At 42.2% G+C, this 12,736-nt stretch overlaps 1 long non-coding RNA gene and 9 other non-coding genes across 10 annotated transcripts; all 10 read left to right on the top strand.

Moving 5' to 3' along the window:
• The first annotated feature begins 251 nt into the window (after positions 1 to 251).
• LOC118240841 lies at positions 252 to 8,873 on the top strand. The gene is made up of 2 exons (XR_004775680.1): positions 252 to 545; positions 1,525 to 8,873. It is a non-coding gene; the product is annotated as an uncharacterized LOC118240841 (long non-coding RNA).
• On the top strand, positions 859 to 951 carry trnai-uau. Its single transcript is given in 2 exon segments — positions 859 to 896; positions 916 to 951. It is a non-coding gene; the product is annotated as a tRNA-Ile (tRNA).
• On the top strand, positions 2,839 to 2,931 carry trnai-uau. Its single transcript is given in 2 exon segments — positions 2,839 to 2,876; positions 2,896 to 2,931. It is a non-coding gene; the product is annotated as a tRNA-Ile (tRNA).
• On the top strand, positions 3,824 to 3,916 carry trnai-uau. Its single transcript is given in 2 exon segments — positions 3,824 to 3,861; positions 3,881 to 3,916. It is a non-coding gene; the product is annotated as a tRNA-Ile (tRNA).
• trnai-uau lies at positions 4,814 to 4,906 on the top strand. Its single transcript is given in 2 exon segments — positions 4,814 to 4,851; positions 4,871 to 4,906. It is a non-coding gene; the product is annotated as a tRNA-Ile (tRNA).
• Positions 5,799 to 5,891, top strand: trnai-uau. The gene is given in 2 exon segments: positions 5,799 to 5,836; positions 5,856 to 5,891. It is a non-coding gene; the product is annotated as a tRNA-Ile (tRNA).
• Positions 6,789 to 6,881, top strand: trnai-uau. The gene is given in 2 exon segments: positions 6,789 to 6,826; positions 6,846 to 6,881. It is a non-coding gene; the product is annotated as a tRNA-Ile (tRNA).
• Positions 7,779 to 7,871, top strand: trnai-uau. The gene is given in 2 exon segments: positions 7,779 to 7,816; positions 7,836 to 7,871. It is a non-coding gene; the product is annotated as a tRNA-Ile (tRNA).
• trnai-uau lies at positions 8,769 to 8,861 on the top strand. The gene is given in 2 exon segments: positions 8,769 to 8,806; positions 8,826 to 8,861. It is a non-coding gene; the product is annotated as a tRNA-Ile (tRNA).
• Positions 8,874 to 9,758: 885 nt separating the features above from the next.
• On the top strand, positions 9,759 to 9,851 carry trnai-uau. The gene is given in 2 exon segments: positions 9,759 to 9,796; positions 9,816 to 9,851. It is a non-coding gene; the product is annotated as a tRNA-Ile (tRNA).
• Positions 9,852 to 12,736: the final 2,885 nt, after the last annotated feature.

Here is a 12,736-nt window from a genome sequence, read left to right as displayed (position 1 = left end):
GTGGCCGCAATTGTGTGAATTATGGATCAGAGAACACATGCTATATGGCCAACAGTGTGTGAACACCCTCCAAGTGGTTGAGTTCAAATGTTTTAGACACCCTTTCTTAAGAGGAGTAAGCGCTCAAGAACATCACAATACAATCCCCATCAATGCCTACATACAAATGTGGGTAAATAAGGACATGGTTTCAGGTGTTTGTTGTTGGGCACCAGCGAGTAGTGAAGCATTTAACATAAAAAACCTGCTGCATCACTCACTAAACTGTTCCAAACTGGAAGCAATATGAGCACAAGAACTATGCATCAGAAGCTTCATGAAATGGCTTTCCGTGGATATTTTGATGTCAGTTATTCATGCTTCTTTAAGCTGTCCATAGTGTCAAAACCTATATATCACAATGCGCTCCAAATACAATCCAGAATCAGTTTCTTAGATTAAAACATAACGGTCAACCTTGAAAAAAGTAGAAGTCTTGTCAAGTTTCAACACACTTTCTCTTCAGACAGGATCGAAGCCAAGGAAAAGTGGTCACAGTGCTGCAGGTTGAGCAGAGTACGACTGCATCTGGAGGAGGAGAGGCAGTCAGCTAGTAGAGTGCCTTTGGTTCAGTATGGAGTCTGACCTACAGCAAAATCAGTGATGAATACTACACACAAGTTTTTATTCTGCTTAGGATATACTCAAGAATGCTGAACCCACATATTTCTCCTTGAAACCCAGTGAGAGGTACACCGAGAGCAAGAACAGTTAATCAGTCACGAGGTTCAGAGCTGCAGCTTCCATTTTAATGTGACCAACTTTAGCTAGCTATCTAGTTAGGTACATTAGAATATTGGGCTAAAGTGTTGTTTTTGTGCTCCAGTGGCGCAATCGGTCAGCGCGCGGTACTTATATAGCAGTACGACTGAAGCCATGCCGAGGTTGTGAGTTCGACCCTCACCTGGAGCAGATCTTTTAAAACTCAGTTACATGAACGCGGCCGCAATTGTGTGAATTATAGATCAGAGAACACATGCTATATGGCCAACAGTGTGTGAACACCCTCCAAGTGGTTGAGTTCAAATGTTTTAGACACCCTTTCCTAAGAGGAGTAAGCACTCAAGAACATCACAATACAATCCCCATCAATGCCTACATACAAATCTGTGTAAATAAGGACATGCTTTCAGGTGTTTGTTGTTGGGCACCAGCGAGTAGTGAGCATTTAACATAAAAAATATCTGCAGCATCACTCACTAAACTGTTCCAAACTGGAAGCAATATGAGCACAAGAACTATGCATCAGGAGCTTCATGAAATGGCTTTCCGTGGATATTTTGATGTCAGTTATTCATGCTTCTTTAAGATGTCCATAGTGTCAAAACCTATATATCATAATGCGCTCCAAATACAATCCAGACTCAGTTTCTTAGATTAACACATAACGGTCAACCTTGAAAAAAGTAGAAGTCTTGTCAAGTTTCAACACACTTTCTCTTCAGACAGGATGGAAGCCAAGGAAAAGTGGTCACAGTGCTGCAGGTTGAGCAGGAGAAGAGAAGAGTACGACTGCATCTGGAGGAGGAGAGGCAGTCAGCTAGTAGAGTGCCTTTGGTTCAGTATGGAGTCTGACCTACAGCAAAATCAGTGATGAATACTGCACACAAGTTTTTATCCTGCTTAGGATATACTCAAGAAAGCCGAACCCAGATATTTCTCCTTGAAACCCAGTGACAGTTACACCGAGAGCAAGAACAGTTAATCAGTCACGAGGTTCAGAGCTGCAGCTTCCATTTTAACGTGACCAACTTTAGCTAGCTATCTAGTTAGGTACATTAGAATATTGGGCTAAAGTGTTGTTTTTGTGCTCCAGTGGCGCAATCGGTCAGTGCGGGGTACTTATATAGCAGTACGACTGAAGCCATGCCGAGGTTGTGAGTTCGACCCTCACCTGGAGCAGAGCTTTTAAAACTCAGTTACATGAACGTGGCCGCAATTGTGTGAATTATGGATCAGAGAACACATGCTATATGGCCAACAGTGTGTGAACACCCTCCAAGTGGTTGAGTTCAAATGTTTTAGACACCCTTTCCTAAGAGGAGTAAGCACTGAAGAACATCACAATACAATCCCCATCAATGCCTACATACAAATCTGGGTAAATAAGGACATGCTTTCAGGTGTTTGTTGTTGGGCACCAGCGAGTAGTGAGCATTTAACATAAAAAACCTCTGCTGCATCACTCACTAAACTGTTCCAAACTGGAAGCAATATGAGCACAAGAACTATGCATCAGAAGCTTCATGAAATGGCTTTCCGTGGATATTTTGATGTCAGTTATTCATGCTTCTTTAAGATGTCCATAGTGTAAAAACCTATATATCATAATGCGCTCCAAATACAATCCAGACTCAGTTTCTTAGATTAACACATAACGGTCAACCTTGAAAAAAGTAGAAGTCTTGTCTATTTTCAATACACTTTTTCTTCAGACAGGATGGAAGCCAAGGAAAAGTGGTCACAGTGCTGCAGGTTGAGCAGGAGAAGAGAAGAGTACGCCTGCATCTGGAGGAGGAGAGGCAGTCAGCTAGTAGAGTGCCTTTGGTTCAGTATGGAGTCTGACCTACAGCAAAATCAGTGATGAATACTGCATACAAGTTTTTATCCTGCTTAGGATATACTCAAGAATGCAGAACCCACATATTTCTCCTTGAAACCCAGTGAGAGGTACACCGAGAGCAAGAACAGTTAATCAGTCACGAGGTTCAGAGCTGCAGCTTCCATTTTAACGTGACCAACTTTAGCTAGCTATCTAGTTAGGTACATTAGAATATTGGGCTAAAGTGTTGTTTTTGTGCTCCAGTGGCGCAATCGGTCAGCGCGCGGTACTTATATAGCAGTACGACTGAAGCCATGCCGAGGTTGTGAGTTCGACCCTCACCTGGAGCACAGCTTTTAAAACTCAGTTACATGAACGCGGCCGCAATTGTGTGAATTATGGATCAGAGAACACATGCTATATGGCCAACAGTGTGTGAACACCCTGCAAGTGGTTGAGTTCAAATGTTTTAGACACCCTTTCCTAAGAGGAGTAAGCACTGAAGAACATCACAATACAATCCCCATCAATGCCTACATACAAATCTGGGTAAATAAGGACATGCTTTCAGGTGTTTGTTGTTGGGCACCAGCGAGTAGTGAGCATTTAACATAAAAAACCTCTGCTGCATCACTCACTAAACTGTTCCAAACTGGAAGCAATATGAGCACAAGAACTATGCATCAGAAGCTTCATGAAATGGCTTTCCGTGGATATTTTGATGTCAGTTATTCATGCTTCTTTAAGATGTCCATAGTGTAAAAACCTATATATCATAATGCGCTCCAAATACAATCCAGACTCAGTTTCTTAGATTAACACATAACGGTCAACCTTGAAAAAAGTAGAAGTCTTGTCTATTTTCAATACACTTTTTCTTCAGACAGGATGGAAGCCAAGGAAAAGTGGTCACAGTGCTGCAGGTTGAGCAGGAGAAGAGTACGACTGCATCTGGAGGAGGAGAGGCAGTCAGCTAGTAGAGTGACTTTGGTTCAGTATGGAGTCTGACCTACAGCAAAATCAGTGATGAATACTGCACACAAGTTTTTATCCTGCTTAGGATATACTCAAGAATGCAGAACCCACATATTTCTCCTTGAAACCCAGTGACAGTTACACCAAGAGCAAGAACAGTTAATCAGTCACGAGGGTCAGAGCTGCAGCTTCCATTTTAACGTGACCAACTTTAGCTAGCTATCTAGTTAGGTACATTAGAATATTGGGCTAAAGTGTTGTTTTTGTGCTCCAGTGGCGCAATCGGTCAGCGTGCGGTACTTATATAGCAGTACGACTGAAGCCATGCCGAGGTTGTGAGTTCGACCCTCACCTGGAGCACAGCTTTTAAAACTCAGTTACATGAACGCGGCCGCAATTGTGTGAATTATGGATCAGAGAACACATGCTATATGGCCAACAGTGTGTGAACACCCTCCAAGTGGTTGAGTTCAAATGTTTTAGACACCCTTTCCTAAGAGGAGTAAGCACTGAAGAACATCACAATACAATCCCCATCAATGCCTACATACAAATCTGGGTAAATAAGGACATGCTTTCAGGTGTTTGTTGTTGGGCACCAGCGAGTAGTGAGCATTTAACATAAAAAACCTCTGCTGCATCACTCACTAAACTGTTCCAAACTGGAAGCAATATGAGCACAAGAACTATGCATCAGAAGCTTCATGAAATGGCTTTCCGTGGATATTTTGATGTCAGTTATTCATGCTTCTTTAAGATGTCCATAGTGTAAAAACCTATATATCACAATGCGCTCCAAATACAATCCAGACTCAGTTTCTTAGATTAACACATAACGGTCAACCTTGAAAAAAGTAGAAGTCTTGTCAAGTTTCAACACACTTTCTCTTCAGACAGGATGGAAGCCAAGGAAAAGTGGTCACAGTGCTGCAGGTTGAGCAGGAGAAGAGAATAGTACGACTGCATCTGGAGGAGGAGAGGCAGTCAGCTAGTAGAGTGCCTTTGGTTCAGTATGGAGTCTGACCTACAGCAAAATCAGTGATGAATACTGCACACAAGTTTTTATCCTGCTTAGGATATACTCAAGAAAGCCGAACCCACATATTTCTCCTTGAAACCCAGTGAGAGGTACACCGAGAGCAAGAACAGTTAATCAGTCACGAGGTTCAGAGCTGCAGCTTCCATTTTAACGTGACCAACTTTAGCTAGCTATCTAGTTAGGTACATTAGAATATTGGGCTAAAGCGTTGTTTTTGTGCTCCAGTGGCGCAATCGGTCAGCGCGCGGTACTTATATAGCAGTACGACTGAAGCCATGCCGAGGTTGTGAGTTCGACCCTCACCTGGAGCACAGCTTTTAAAACTCAGTTACATGAACGCGGCCGCAATTGTGTGAATTATGGATCAGAGAACACATGCTATATGGCCAACAGTGTGTGAACACCCTGCAAGTGGTTGAGTTCAAATGTTTTAGACACCCTTTCCTAAGAGGAGTAAGCACTGAAGAACATCACAATACAATCCCCATCAATGCCTACATACAAATCTGGGTAAATAAGGACATGCTTTCAGGTGTTTGTTGTTGGGCACCAGCGAGTAGTGAGCATTTAACATAAAAAACCTCTGCTGCATCACTCACTAAACTGTTCCAAACTGGAAGCAATATGAGCACAAGAACTATGCATCAGAAGCTTCATGAAATGGCTTTCCGTGGATATTTTGATGTCAGTTATTCATGCTTCTTTAAGATGTCCATAGTGTAAAAACCTATATATCATAATGCGCTCCAAATACAATCCAGACTCAGTTTCTTAGATTAACACATAACGGTCAACCTTGAAAAAAGTAGAAGTCTTGTCTATTTTCAATACACTTTTTCTTCAGACAGGATGGAAGCCAAGGAAAAGTGGTCACAGTGCTGCAGGTTGAGCAGGAGAAGAGTACGACTGCATCTGGAGGAGGAGAGGCAGTCAGCTAGTAGAGTGATTTTGGTTCAGTATGGAGTCTGACCTACAGCAAAATCAGTGATGAATACTGCACACAAGTTTTTATCCTGCTTAGGATATACTCAAGAATGCAGAACCCACATATTTCTCCTTGAAACCCAGTGACAGTTACACCAAGAGCAAGAACAGTTAATCAGTCACGAGGGTCAGAGCTGCAGCTTCCATTTTAACGTGACCAACTTTAGCTAGCTATCTAGTTAGGTACATTAGAATATTGGGCTAAAGTGTTGTTTTTGTGCTCCAGTGGCGCAATCGGTCAGCGTGCGGTACTTATATAGCAGTACGACTGAAGCCATGCCGAGGTTGTGAGTTCGACTCTCACCTGGAGCACAGCTTTTAAAACTCAGTTACATGAACGCGGCCGCAATTGTGTGAATTATGGATCAGAGAACACATGCTATATGGCCAACAGTGTGTGAACACCCTCCAAGTGGTTGAGTTCAAATGTTTTAGACACCCTTTCCTAAGAGGAGTAAGCACTGAAGAACATCACAATACAATCCCCATCAATGCCTACATACAAATCTGGGTAAATAAGGACATGCTTTCAGGTGTTTGTTGTTGGGCACCAGCGAGTAGTGAGCATTTAACATAAAAAACCTCTGCTGCATCACTCACTAAACTGTTCCAAACTGGAAGCAATATGAGCACAAGAACTATGCATCAGAAGCTTCATGAAATGGCTTTCCGTGGATATTTTGATGTCAGTTATTCATGCTTCTTTAAGATGTCCATAGTGTAAAAACCTATATATCACAATGCGCTCCAAATACAATCCAGACTCAGTTTCTTAGATTAACACATAACGGTCAACCTTGAAAAAAGTAGAAGTCTTGTCAAGTTTCAACACACTTTCTCTTTAGACAGGATGGAAGCCAAGGAAAAGTGGTCACAGTGCTGCAGGTTGAGCAGGAGAAGAGAATAGTACGACTGCATCTGGAGGAGGAGAGGCAGTCAGCTAGTAGAGTGCCTTTGGTTCAGTATGGAGTCTGACCTACAGCAAAATCAGTGATGAATACTGCACACAAGTTTTTATCCTGCTTAGGATATACTCAAGAAAGCCGAACCCACATATTTCTCCTTGAAACCCAGTGACAGTTACACCAAGAGCAAGAACAGTTAATCAGTCACGAGGGTCAGAGCTGCAGCTTCCATTTTAACGTGACCAACTTTAGCTAGCTATCTAGTTAGGTACATTAGAATATTGGGCTAAAGTGTTGTTTTTGTGCTCCAGTGGCGCAATCGGTCAGCGTGCGGTACTTATATAGCAGTACGACTGAAGCCATGCCGAGGTTGTGAGTTCGACCCTCACCTGGAGCACAGCTTTTAAAACTCAGTTACATGAACGCGGCCGCAATTGTGTGAATTATGGATCAGAGAACACATGCTATATGGCCAACAGTGTGTGAACACCCTCCAAGTGGTTGAGTTCAAATGTTTTAGACACCCTTTCCTAAGAGGAGGAAGCACTGAAGAACATCACAATACAATCCCCATCAATGCCTACATACAAATCTGGGTAAATAAGGACATGCTTTCAGGTGTTTGTTGTTGGGCACCAGCGAGTAGTGAGCATTTAACATAAAAAACCTCTGCTGCATCACTCACTAAACTGTTCCAAACTGGAAGCAATATGAGCACAAGAACTATGCATCAGAAGCTTCATGAAATGGCTTTCCGTGGATATTTTGATGTCAGTTATTCATGCTTCTTTAAGATGTCCATAGTGTAAAAACCTATATATCACAATGCGCTCCAAATACAATCCAGACTCAGTTTCTTAGATTAACACATAACGGTCAACCTTGAAAAAAGTAGAAGTCTTGTCAAGTTTCAACACACTTTCTCTTTAGACAGGATGGAAGCCAAGGAAAAGTGGTCACAGTGCTGCAGGTTGAGCAGGAGAAGAGAATAGTACGACTGCATCTGGAGGAGGAGAGGCAGTCAGCTAGTAGAGTGCCTTTGGTTCAGTATGGAGTCTGACCTACAGCAAAATCAGTGATGAATACTGCACACAAGTTTTTATCCTGCTTAGGATATACTCAAGAAAGCCGAACCCACATATTTCTCCTTGAAACCCAGTGACAGTTACACCAAGAGCAAGAACAGTTAATCAGTCACGAGGGTCAGAGCTGCAGCTTCCATTTTAACGTGACCAACTTTAGCTAGCTATCTAGTTAGGTACATTAGAATATTGGGCTAAAGTGTTGTTTTTGTGCTCCAGTGGCGCAATCGGTCAGCGTGCGGTACTTATATAGCAGTACGACTGAAGCCATGCCGAGGTTGTGAGTTCGACCCTCACCTGGAGCACAGCTTTTAAAACTCAGTTACATGAACGCGGCCGCAATTGTGTGAATTATGGATCAGAGAACACATGCTATATGGCCAACAGTGTGTGAACACCCTCCAAGTGGTTGAGTTCAAATGTTTTAGACACCCTTTCCTAAGAGGAGTAAGCACTGAAGAACATCACAATACAATCCCCATCAATGCCTACATACAAATCTGGGTAAATAAGGACATGCTTTCAGGTGTTTGTTGTTGGGCACCAGCGAGTAGTGAGCATTTAACATAAAAAACCTCTGCTGCATCACTCACTAAACTGTTCCAAACTGGAAGCAATATGAGCACAAGAACTATGCATCAGAAGCTTCATGAAATGGCTTTCCGTGGATATTTTGATGTCAGTTATTCATGCTTCTTTAAGATGTCCATAGTGTAAAAACCTATATATCACAATGCGCTCCAAATACAATCCAGACTCAGTTTCTTAGATTAACACATAACGGTCAACCTTGAAAAAAGTAGAAGTCTTGTCAAGTTTCAACACACTTTCTCTTTAGACAGGATGGAAGCCAAGGAAAAGTGGTCACAGTGCTGCAGGTTGAGCAGGAGAAGAGAATAGTACGACTGCATCTGGAGGAGGAGAGGCAGTCAGCTAGTAGAGTGCCTTTGGTTCAGTATGGAGTCTGACCTACAGCAAAATCAGTGATGAATACTGCACACAAGTTTTTATCCTGCTTAGGATATACTCAAGAAAGCCGAACCCACATATTTCTCCTTGAAACCCAGTGACAGTTACACCAAGAGCAAGAACAGTTAATCAGTCACGAGGGTCAGAGCTGCAGCTTCCATTTTAACGTGACCAACTTTAGCTAGCTATCTAGTTAGGTACATTAGAATATTGGGCTAAAGTGTTGTTTTTGTGCTCCAGTGGCGCAATCGGTCAGCGTGCGGTACTTATATAGCAGTACGACTGAAGCCATGCCGAGGTTGTGAGTTCGACCCTCACCTGGAGCACAGCTTTTAAAACTCAGTTACATGAACGCGGCCGCAATTGTGTGAATTATGGATCAGAGAACACATGCTATATGGCCAACAGTGTGTGAACACCCTCCAAGTGGTTGAGTTCAAATGTTTTAGACACCCTTTCCTAAGAGGAGTAAGCACTGAAGAACATCACAATACAATCCCCATCAATGCCTACATACAAATCTGGGTAAATAAGGACATGCTTTCAGGTGTTTGTTGTTGGGCACCAGCGAGTAGTGAGCATTTAACATAAAAAACCTCTGCTGCATCACTCACTAAACTGTTCCAAACTGGAAGCAATATGAGCACAAGAACTATGCATCAGAAGCTTCATGAAATGGCTTTCCGTGGATATTTTGATGTCAGTTATTCATGCTTCTTTAAGATGTCCATAGTGTAAAAACCTATATATCACAATGCGCTCCAAATACAATCCAGACTCAGTTTCTTAGATTAACACATAACGGTCAACCTTGAAAAAAGTAGAAGTCTTGTCAAGTTTCAACACACTTTCTCTTTAGACAGGATGGAAGCCAAGGAAAAGTGGTCACAGTGCTGCAGGTTGAGCAGGAGAAGAGAATAGTACGACTGCATCTGGAGGAGGAGAGGCAGTCAGCTAGTAGAGTGCCTTTGGTTCAGTATGGAGTCTGACCTACAGCAAAATCAGTGATGAATACTGCACACAAGTTTTTATCCTGCTTAGGATATACTCAAGAAAGCCGAACCCACATATTTCTCCTTGAAACCCAGTGACAGTTACACCAAGAGCAAGAACAGTTAATCAGTCACGAGGGTCAGAGCTGCAGCTTCCATTTTAACGTGACCAACTTTAGCTAGCTATCTAGTTAGGTACATTAGAATATTGGGCTAAAGTGTTGTTTTTGTGCTCCAGTGGCGCAATCGGTCAGCGCGCGGTACTTATATAGCAGTACGACTGAAGCCATGCCGAGGTTGTGAGTTCGACCCTCACCTGGAGCAGAGCTTTTAAAACTCAGTTACATGAACGCGGCCGCAATTGTGTGAATTATGGATCAGAGAACACATGCTATATGGCCAACAGTGTGTGAACACCCTCCAAGTGGTTGAGTTCAAATGTTTTAGACACCCTTTCTTAAGAGGAGTTTGCACTCAAGAACATCACAATACAATCCCCATCAATGCCTACATACAAATCTGGGTAAATAAGGACATGGTTTCAGGTGTTTGTTGTTGGGCACCAGCGAGTAGTGAAGCATTTAACATAAAAAACCTCTGCTGCATCACTCACTAAACTGTTCCAAACTGGAAGCAATATGAGCACAAGAACTATGCATCAGAAGCTTCATGAAATGGCTTTCCGTGGATATTTTGATGTCAGTTATTCATGCTTCTTTAAGATGTCCATAGTGTAAAAACCTATATATCATAATGCGCTCCAAATACAATCCAGACTCAGTTTCTTAGATTAACACATAACGGTCAACCTTGAAAAAAGTAGAAGTCTTGTCAAGTTTCAACACACTTTCTCTTCAGACAGGATCGAAGCCAAGGAAAAGTGGTCACAGTGCTGCAGGTTGAGCAGGAGAAGAGAAGAGTACGCCTGCATCTGGAGGAGGAGAGGCAGTCAGCTAGTAGAGTGCCTTTGGTTCAGTATGGAGTCTGACCTACAGCAAAATCAGTGATGAATACTGCACACAAGTTTTTATCCTGCTTAGGATATACTCAAGAAAGCCGAACCCAGATATTTCTCCTTGAAACCCAGTGAGAGGTACACCAAGAGCAAGAACAGTTAATCAGTCACGAGGTTCAGAGCTGCAGCTTCCATTTTAATGTGACCAACTTTAGCTAGCTATCTAGTTAGGTACATTAGAATATTGGGCTAAAATGTTGTTTTTGTGCTCCAGTGGCACAATCGGTCAGCGCGCGGTACTTATATAGCAGTACGACTGAAGCCATGCCGAGCTTGTGAGTTTGACCCTCACCTGGAGCAGAGCTTTTAAAACTCAGTTACATGAACGCGGCCGCAATTGTGTGAATTATGGATCAGAGAACACATGCTATATGGCCAACAGTGTGTGAACACCCTCCAAGTGGTTGAGTTCAAATGTTTTAGACACCCTTTCCTAAGAGGAGTCAGCACTCAAGAACATCACAATACAATCCCCATCAGTGCCTACATACAAATCTGGGTAAATAAGGACATGGTTTCAGGTGTTTGTTGTTGGGCACCAGCGAGTAGTGAGCATTTAACATAAAAAACCTCTGCTGCATCACTCACTAAACTGTTCCAAACTGGAAGCAAGATGAGCACAAGAACTATGCATCAGAAGCTTCATGAAATGGCTTTCCGTGGATATTTTGATGTCAGTTATTCATGCTTCTTTAAGATGTCCATAGTGTAAAAACCTATATATCATAATGCGCTCCAATTACAATCCAGACTCAGTTTCTTAGATTAATAAATAAAGGTGAACCTTTAAATGAGAATAGAATTCCCACCAGGTTTCAAAACACTTTCTCTTCAAACAGGATCCAAGCCAAGGACCATCACTGGTGAAGAACTATGCGTCAGGAGCTTCATGAAATGAGTTTCCGTGGCCATGCACCTCCACAGAATCCTAAGATTACTATGCGCAATACCAAACCTCAGGTCAAGCCGTAGAGAGCATGCCACCATTAAACTGTGGAGCACTGGAAACGTGTTCTCAAGAGCGATGAATGGGAATTCACCATCAAGCAGTCTGTTGTACATGTCTGGCTTTGGCACAAGACCTATGGACATTAGCTATGCAAATGCATAATGCCAAGAGTAGGGATGTTTTACAGGGTTTGGGCTGTGCCCCTTAGTTCCAGTGAAAGCTATTAATACTGCAGCCAAAACATTTTAGACAATTATATACGTTACAAAATTCTTTGGCAAAGGTTTGGGTAAGACCCTTCCCTGTTCCAGCATTACTGGTGGAGGAGGAGAGAAGGGCTTTCTGGGACGAAGTGTGAGGACAAAAGGATTGAGAAAAAGGCAAAAACTATACTGTACCAAAAAAATTAGAAGAGCTGTGGACTTCCTGGTCCGCCAGAAAGGGTCAAAGAAGCAAATGCCCTCCACTACTGTTGAAATTGGGAGGAGCAAAGGCCCTGCAATGCATGAGAGAATGAGAGTAAATGTCTACTCACACCCCTACACCACACACATACACACACACACACACACTCAAGGGTCACCCTTTCCCCACTAGCAGACTTTGATGACTGGCTGGCATGTGGGAGGCTTTTCTAGATAGAAGAAGTGTGTGTGTTCAGCCAACACCAAAATTTGCAAGTATGGCATTTGTAAAGAACGCAAGCTGCATAATTCTTTGACAACAGGTCTAGCATTTATATACCCAATCACAGATATTTAATTTAATTTACATTTGTTTTCAGTTGTATCATTTTAGGTTGAACCATGATTTTACTAGAAATGATCAATTTGTAGACTTTATATTTAAATAATATTATATTTGCTGCCTATACCTATAAATAAACGCCATCAACAATAATTAAACTCCCATGTTAAAACTGGATCTGGGTAGCGTATGCAAGCAAACGCTGGGAAGCATCTGAATGAGGTCATAACATCCTACATTATGGGCGTGGCTTTAAACGTTTAAACTTGTCTTAAACTCTGATAGGCTATATTTTGTTTTTCTCTCAGTGATTGGACTGTTAATTGACATCCTATAATATAAATAGTGAACCATTTGGTTCTTAAATTGAAAATATAGCAGTGGTTTTACAGTTGGCCTGTGTGGACAGAACGCTAAAAGAGGATTTTAACAGAGCAGGCAGACAGCTGTGTTCACTTTACTATCAGTGTTTCTTTTGGATTGTGTATTGCGATGATC

Source organism: Electrophorus electricus, chromosome 26 (genome assembly GCF_013358815.1).
Source record: "Electrophorus electricus isolate fEleEle1 chromosome 26, fEleEle1.pri, whole genome shotgun sequence".
In the NCBI taxonomy this organism is placed as follows: domain Eukaryota; kingdom Metazoa; phylum Chordata; class Actinopteri; order Gymnotiformes; family Gymnotidae; genus Electrophorus; species Electrophorus electricus.
This window is presented reverse-complemented; position numbering and strand designations above follow the sequence as displayed.